At 30.3% G+C, this 9,215-nt stretch overlaps 1 long non-coding RNA gene across 1 annotated transcript; it reads right to left on the reverse strand.

The window, feature by feature from the left end:
• Positions 1 to 523: 523 nt before the first annotated feature.
• Positions 524 to 1,998, reverse strand: LOC112715206 (uncharacterized). The gene is made up of 2 exons (XR_003159538.3): positions 1,452 to 1,998; positions 524 to 825 (listed from the first exon to the last, which is right to left on the reverse strand). It is a non-coding gene; the product is annotated as an uncharacterized lncRNA (long non-coding RNA).
• Between the last annotated feature and the right edge of the window lie 7,217 nt (positions 1,999 to 9,215).

Consider the following 9,215-nt stretch of genomic DNA (forward strand, 5'->3'; position numbering starts at 1 on the left):
CACATATATATTTTACAAATATAAAATTTGTATTGATTATATTAAACACTAGAACCAAACATTAATTAACCATGGGTATAGCACTAATTCATATGGCTACCTTCTGCATGAACTGAACCACTGCAGCAAATGTCCCTTCATAGTACTTATCTTTTGCAAAAACTTTAATCAAAGAAGTCTGGAAATGACATCTGTCTTCTACACATGTAGAAGATTTTTTCTTTCTACACACTAGTAAAGCCCGAAAAGAAAATTTATGATATATATTGTGCATCAAAATTTATGTGTTATACATTAAAATTTTTATATTCTAATTTTTGAACACATATAAGAGAAGAAGAAAATAAAAACCACAGGATGATAATAAAAAAAAGGATGAAAAGGGAAAAAAATTGAACATATGTGAATGTAGATGCTATGGATTCTACCATATCACAAGAATTACATGATGTACAATTGTACATCACTATCCTTTATAGGCGGCTGACAGTCAGTAGAGAATGTAATGCAGCGAATACAGAAGGGCAGAAATACCATTACATTCAGATGCAATAATAATCAGAAACATCAGATCACATAACAATAGTAAACCAAGTCAGTCGTGTGCCTATATAAAGGAAGTAGAGTTGAACAACTGTCATAATTCTCTCTTTCTTAATATACTAATTATTTCAAATTCTTTCATTACATGTTTCCTACTTGAAGGGAAGAAGGGTGCAAAAACAGTATAACCTTCTTTCTCAGTCATTAACATTACCAATAACAAGGATATAACATTCTTCCAAATACGTAAACCTTTTTCCTATATAAGAAGAGTCCTTCAAGCTGAAAAAGAAGAAACATTTTACTTTCAATAAAGCAAATGGTGTGATCTTTGTTGGAAGAGTATGTGAGAAATGCAAATAGTTTTTGCTTTGTATCATTGCTAGAAAATCAAGTAAGAAATTTGCTATTGAATCAAATGCAACAATTGCAAATCAAAGTTCAAAAGCAAAAATGACAAATCAGTAGTTGAATTCATCAAAACACCAAATCACATAACAATAGCAAATCAAGGGCCAAACTGATCCATCCATATTCCCCTTATGTATTATGTTTATGTTGATTATATTGCCCAGACTTGGAGAAAAATGTAATAAGACTTAACAATTTTCTTTAAATATTGACAATTCAAATGACAAGCAAAACAAGCAAATTAAAACTCCAAAATGTTTCATTCTTTCATAAAATAACAAGGTTTAATTATACACAAGCAAATTAAGGCTCTATTGCTCCCGCTGAATTTAATCAAGCTTAAGCACACACTGTAATTTCACCTCATAAGAGAGGCAAAACCAAAACTAATCTAATAAAATAGAAATTTGACAATTGAACTAATCCATATTCTTAACAGAAATCAAGATATCGAGAGAGGCAAACAAAAGGAGATGAGAGGAGATGGGTGAAGAGACCTGACCAACGGCGAGAGAGGCACGTAACACCAGAGGAGAGCAGATCGGCGACGAGGTCACAGGTTGCAGCCTCGCTGGAGAGACATAGCTACAGCGACGGTGGAGAGAGAACACAAAGCAGCGGCCTCAGTGAGCAGATGGGAGTGATGTTGGACAAAGAAGTCGGCTGCTGTTCGGGTGTTTGACACAGACACACACCGGGGCTGCGGGAGAAGAAGATCAGGGGGTTTGGAGTAGTGAATGGAGAATGGGGTGTGCCAGTGTGGTAGTCATAGGGGTATTTTGGGGGTTTTCTCATTAATTTATTAATTTGAGATTTCAATATTTTTGTTAATAGTTTAGTGATATATATTTGGTTCTAAAAACGGGACCGATCATCAAACTATTTTAGTTACTAGTTTACTGGTCTAATCGGTCTAATCATTGTTCAACTAGAAAATTATTTTATAATAAAATAATAAATAATCATACATAAACTACAATATTGTTCTTAACTACCTCAACAAACTGAAGAATCTCAGACTCAACTTTTTCAACTGAATTTTTCAACTGAATTAGCTTTCAATACTGCAATATATAAAGCGGAGGCAAACTTTTCGGCCACCAAACATAACCATTAGAACCTATAGACGCAATCATAAAATAAGAAGACCAAAAATTCTGATCTCATGAAAACAAGCACAATGGCTCAAGGACGAAACAAAAAGTTTTAGAACAATTCAATGACCTAAATGAAATAATAAATCAACAATTCATTGCATTTAAATGATAAACATAAGAACTACTTAAGTGAAAATTTATTGAATTTAATTCATATTCAATCAGTTATAAGTTCATATTTTCTTTTTCTATCAATCACAATCTAAGCACAATTTCTTCTACATCAGCCTGAAATGTATTAAAAAAATTATGATTTATAGCACAAACAATATGTGCAATTTAAATTATGCATTACAGAGTCACATTATGTTTTTTGTGCATAAAATTTGATTGTGAACATCTTAGAGTCAGAATTATTGTTCACATTACAAGGCACTATTACATTATTCTGGTTTGAAGCTTTGTTGTTGTCAGCTACCCCGCATTCTACAAACAGATGCAATTGCAAGATACTATAGACTAGAGAAAGGGCAAGTACTTAAGATAACTTACAGTGGTGATATCACTCAGATTCATGTCAATAAAAAATAAAGAACACACAAAACAGCAACACAGCGGAACCAAATAATCATTGAACAAGGCATAAATGAAAAAACACAGAAATTAGCAGTGAACTGACCTTCGAAGTCTATGATTTTTTTTTGGTTGAACTTCTGAGTAGTCTGAGCAGAGGGGCAGAAGTGCGAGGGAGACGGAGGCCAGGCAACGAGCACGACTCAAAAGACGATGGTGGGTTGGAAGAACCTGCGGCTGAGCAAACAAAGATCAGACTCTAACTGCAATTGGTGGATTGGGGACTTCGAGCACGACGACCAGACGAAGATGGTGGTGCCTGAGCGCGCGACGGACGGCGGCAGGAGTGCGACGGAGCAGATGAAGACTAGGAACTGACACGCCGAGCTCGAGAAAGAAGCACGGACAACCAGACGACGATGGTAGCGCCTGGGCGAGACAGACGGCGGCAGTCCTTGCGGTAGTGGTGGAGAAGCTAGGGTGTCCTGTTTCAACTTCCTTTTCTGATTTGGAGAGAAGTTGTTAGGTTAGGTGTTTAGAATGAAGACTGAAGGAAAGGGGAAGGAAGGTGACGCATGCGTGAACCAAAAGAAAAGTTTTGGTAAAGTTCAAAACGACGTAGTTTTATCTAAACCGGCCGGTTCTGATTTCAATCCGACCGATCGATTTTTGACCGGTTCAATAATTTACTAACGGTTTTTAATTAACAATTTTATATGGTTAATTTGACGGTTAATGTTGTCAGTTCACGGTTCGATTAGTTTAATCAGCCATCTGGTTCAATTTTCAAAATCAACACAAATAAAATTTAAGAAGTAAAATAAAAATAATTTAAAAATATGATAAATTATATTTTTATTAGTAGTAAGCTATAGATTTAATTACTAAAATGTATGAAATTATGTTTTTTTATATTATATTATTAAAGTGTAAGTCTTTTTTCTAATTCTATTTAAAGTGAAAATTTTATACTAAATTATCTTTTGTCGCGCAGATATTTTTATCTTTGAAGATTGAAAAATATATTTAGGTCTCTGACCTCTTAAAAAATCAGACATCTAGATCCCTCCATTAAATAGAGTCTGTTAAAATCAATGAAAAAATCTGACCTGGCTGTTACGGTGTCTTACGTGAAGGTAGAATTTTCAGAACGGGGACAACTTAGTCCTCCCCTCCTTCAAAACGACCTCGTTTGGTGAGTACCCCATCCCTTAAAGATCTTCTGGTCCTGCGCCTACTCCTCCCTGCTGCTATTGCTTGTGTGCTGCCCTACTCGCCACTCCTATCCTGTTGCTTGTGTGCTGCCCTGCTCGTCGGTGGAGAGGTTCTCCTCATGTTCGTTAAGGTTTTTGTTCTTATTCTTCTTTTTCTTCTTTTTGTCAAAGCTTGCTTCCCCTCCTCCAATGGCGGATTTGGCACTAACATCGCCACAGGCGGTGGTCAAATTCAGTCCAATAGCATTACATAAGAAAAATTCTCACTCTTACTTTCTATTTCCGATGCCATTGTCACAACAACAAAGTCAGAGAAACAATGGCCGCTCCTGAAAAATGCTTCCTCGTCACCGATCTCTCTATGAGTCATCATCATCTAATTCCTAATTTGACTAATCATTCAATTGCAGGGTGTTGGAAAAAGTACTTTCATAATCAAAGTCTTCGGGTCCCTCAAAACTTCCCATCTAAACCTCAAGCTTTAGAGATTCTACACTCGTAAACTACCCAAATTCTTCTTCATTTCTATGAATTCACGCCATAGTTATCAAAATCATGTAATTGTTTCTTCTTTTTACAAGTGAAATTAGAAGCTCAGGTGAAAATGTTAGTTTTGAAATTATCACTTTTAATGGTCACATATGCCCACTTGCCTCCACCACCATCTCAACGTATCACCCACCTTTCTTCTTCTTCAGGTGGTGTTTGAGGGTATTCATTTTTTATTCTTCAAGTTTAGAAGGCTGAAAATTTATATCAACAAGGAGCAAGAACATAGGTGGAGGGATGGTTGTGGAATTTGCAGCAGTGTATGGTGGCAGTAGGAAGGGATGAGCCTTTGAAGTGGAGGGGTACTATTTAAAACGATGTCGTTTTGAAGGAGGGGGACTAATTTATCCCGTTTTAAAAACTCTCCTTCTACGTAAGACACTGTAAGGGCTAGATTAGTCTAACGAAACCCACGTCAGACTTTTCTGTTGAGTCTGTCGAACCCTATTCAATGGATAGACTTAAATGTCTAATTTTTTAAAAAGTCAGAGACTTAAATGTATTTTCATATTTTCGTAGACGAAAATATCCACAAAACAAAAAGTCAGAGATTTATTTATCCTTTTATCTATTAAAAATTTAGTTTTCGACTAACATTTTAATATTTTATAGGTTAGGAATAACTTAGCATTTAGGATTTATCAAAATAAAATATAAATATAAATGGTTCATATTTTATAACTATAACAGTGTATGAATTTTTTATTTTTAAATTATTTAAATATTTTATTTATTAAAATGTACAACGTGCAAAATATTTATTTTTTTCACATTGTTATTATACATCTTAGATATAAAGAATAAGAGATAAATACAAAAATCAGGTATTATGCATTTGAGATATATTTTTATTAAAGTGTTATACATTTCAAATGCACAACTATATCTATTTGTCTTTTATCTTTTATATTCAAGATATATAATAATAATGTAAAAATATAAATATTTTATACATTGCACATTTTAAAAGATAACATATCTAAATAATTTAAAAATAAAAAATCCCTTTTGTTGTGTATATCCATGGGAAAATGAAAATGGATCTTTCAGTAGTCTATTGTTATATGGTGTATAGCTGTATAACTGTGTAAGTATATATCTACAAGTAAAATAGAAAAAAAAATATATTTTTTTATATTTTATTGTCATATGACATACCTAAAAACACAAGTTATTTTTAAAACACATAAATCAGATTAAAAGGTAGAATCTATATAAATAAAATTGGCTCTAGGATTATTAGGTGAAATTTTGGACATATATATATGGAGGCCAATGCTACCGTGCTGAATAAAAAAGTTGTGAGCAAAGGCCGAAAATAGGTAGTGTAGTGGAGAAGCTTACATGTATGTAGATTATCTTAAAAGTTCTCGACAATTTTACAGCGTACTTAGAAAGTGATGGAAGAGAATAATTAATTAGATTTAGTAATTTTTTGTTAATGATAATAATTATGTTCTTGGACTTTTTTTTAGAGTCTAATAAATATTTGATATGACATCGAAGTTTAATCTTTTTTTGTTGCATTATTAAACAAAGATAAAATAAATATATTATTTGACATAAAAAAACACTCTGAAATTAAGGACTTAAGGTTAACTTCTGCGTGAATAATTTTTTGTAGTATCTTTTAAGCACATTACTTTTCAACCTTTTCTAATTAATTTCTCTTAATTTTATTAAAAAAATTGTCAAAAAAATTCTTAAATAAATATAATGTAAATAAATGAATTAATTTTATTTTATATACAAAAATTTTATATTACTGTCCTCATTTAATTTATTATATTCACTCAATTTTAAAAAACAAAAGAAAACTACCAAAAAATAGTATTATCTTATTAAAATACGTTCATTTTTTTTGTTTAAATTATATATATTTAAATTCAAATTCACAAAGTTTAGAGGTTTAAAATTATTTTGATTAATTGAATTACATCAAACTAATTAGTTGAATCATCAAATTACAAAATACTTAGTACATTTAGCTTAAATTAACTAACTGAGTAAATCTAATTTTAATTATAAATTACAAAATTATAAAATTATATATCATGTTGTTTTACACTTAAATTAAAAATTATAAATATAATTCACTTGTCATAAATCGAGAATTCTAAATCCTAAAACTTCAATTCTAAACTTTAACCCTCAATCTTATAAAACACACGTAATCGAATCATTAAAAACTTTATATTTTAAACACTAAAACTCTAAATCTTAAACAGTAGAAAATGGGCACACAAAATATTAAAATTTTGAGAGACGAGTTGAAAATTGTGTGACACTTGTAAATGATTATTCATTATTTAAAAATATTATTCTTATAATTCTTTTTAGTAATTATACAATATTTAGTAATACAAATTGAGAACTTTAAATTCCAAACACTAAATATTAAATCCTAAACTCTAAAGATGAATCCTAAATTTAAATTATAACCATAAATTCTAAACTTTATACCCTAAAATTTATGTCAGATAATTTAATAATCTGATATGTAAAGATGCGGTACAAATTAAATTCTGTAAGTTTAATTTCTATCAATGTAAAAATAATTTATTTTTCTTGTTTAAGATGTTTTTCTATTAAAGTGTAATGTAGGTTTTTTATTAATTAAAACAGCAATACAAAAAATAAATTAGGTTTTGTTTAAAAAATTAGGTTTTGTTTAAAAAAAATAATCTAAATGAAATTAAAGAGAGTTTCAAAATCAATTTAACTTGTTAGATAAAGAATTTCTTTTGACATTTTTAAATTATTACAAAATATTATATAATTATTAGAAGAAATTATAAAAATAATATTTTTAAATAATGAATTGTCTAAATTATTTATAAGTGTCCCACAACTTTCAACACGTCTTTAAAATTTTAATATTTTATGTGTCCACTTTTTATCATTTAAGATTTGTAATTTTAGTGTTTAGGATGAAAGGTTTCTGATGATTCGATTATGTGTGTTTTGTAGGATTGAGGATTAGAGTTTAGGTTTGAGACTTTGGGATTCGATTATGTGTGTTTTGTAGGATTGAGGATTAGAGTTTAGAATTGAGACTTTAGAATTTAGGATTTTTTATTTGTGACGAGTCAATTATATGTATAATTTTTAATTAAGTGTAAAATATGATATATAATTTTGTAATTTATAATTAAAATTATATTTACTCAATTAGTTAATTAAAACTAAATGTACTAAGTATTATGTAATTTGATGATTCAACTAATTAGTTTGATGTGATTCAACTAATCAAAATAAATTTAAACCTCTGAACTTTATGAATATGAATTTAAATTATATATATATATATATAATTTAAAAAAATGAACTTATTTTAATAAGAATAATGCTATTTTATGGTAGTTTTTTTTGTTTTTTAAAATTAAGTGAATATAATAAATTAAATGAAGACAGTAATATGAAATTTTTGTATATAAAATAAAATTAATTCGTTTATTTACATTATATTTATTCAAAAAATTGTTTTTAGGCAATTTTTTACGATAACTATAAATCTTTTAATTTCAGAGTTCTCTTCTCTTTTTTTTCAATGTCAAATAATATACTTACTTCATTTTTGTTCAATAATGCAACAAAAAAATATCAGACTTCAATGTCATACCAAATATTTGTTGGATCCTCAAAAAAGCCCAAGAACATAATCATCATCATTAACGAAAGATTATTACATCTAATTAATTGTCCTCCTCCATCACTCTCTGGACATGCTGTAGGAGTTGTCGGAAACTTTCGAGGCAACCTACACACGTAAACTCCTCCACTAGCCACCTATTTTCAAGACCTACTGAAAATTTTTTTGTTCAGCATGGTAGCTGAAGAACGGAAGATTGTTGATTTAGAAGTTATAATAAATTCTCGTTGCAAGTATAGTGTCTAAACCAAGTAATCAACCTTTCTTACAAAAGTTTTGGTTGTCACAAGTAACAAACACCTAAATAAATTGATAACCAAAGTATTCAAACCTCAAGTCGTCTTCTCAAGGAATTATAGGGAAGTACGATTTATTATTGGTTATGGAAAACAGTATTTTTGGGGTTTAAAAAGGTTTTGAACAAGAAAGATGGATTGCAGAAATTAATAAATTAATAGCAAAGAAAAACTCTTGGCAAGGTATGAAAATTGGAAGTCCTATCCTAGTTATCCTTATCAATGGTGATGAGAATTATATTTTTGCTCCCACTAAGTCAACCTCTAAGTATGAAGGTCAGTTAAGTGGACAAATTAATTTAATACCTAAAGTCCTAGTCAACTCCTTAAGGAAAGACTAGAGTTATAGGAATCTAAATTAATCAGCAAGAATAATAATTATCAATCACGATGAGTTTGATAACTCAAGAGTTACTAATTAATCAACCAAAGCCAATAGTAAATAATCTAAATTAAAAATAAGAAAAAACAATCATGAGTCTGAAATACCTTAAATTATATTAATTAAGAAAATCATAACATGAATGGTCATTAAACAAATAAAAGAGAAAAATAACTAAAAAGAACATTGAACCTGGGATGAAGAAGAAATATTCCTAATCCTAATAAAAATCCTAATCCTAAGAGAGAGGAGAGAACCTCTCTCTCTCTAAAAACTACATCTAAATTATGAAAAGTGAAATATGATTTGATTTGAAGTGATGATTTGAGTCTCTGCATGTTCCCTGACTTTAATCTGTGTTTCTGGGCCGAAAACTGGGTTGAATCGCGGCCCAGAATCTCTGCCAGTGACTTTTGTAATTCTGCAGATCGCGCACGTCACGCGGCTGCGTCGTCCCCGCGATCGCGTCACTCAGCGTTTTTCATACCACGCGTGCGC

Source organism: Arachis hypogaea, chromosome 10 (assembly GCF_003086295.3).
Source record: "Arachis hypogaea cultivar Tifrunner chromosome 10, arahy.Tifrunner.gnm2.J5K5, whole genome shotgun sequence".
NCBI lineage: Eukaryota > Viridiplantae > Streptophyta > Magnoliopsida > Fabales > Fabaceae > Arachis > Arachis hypogaea.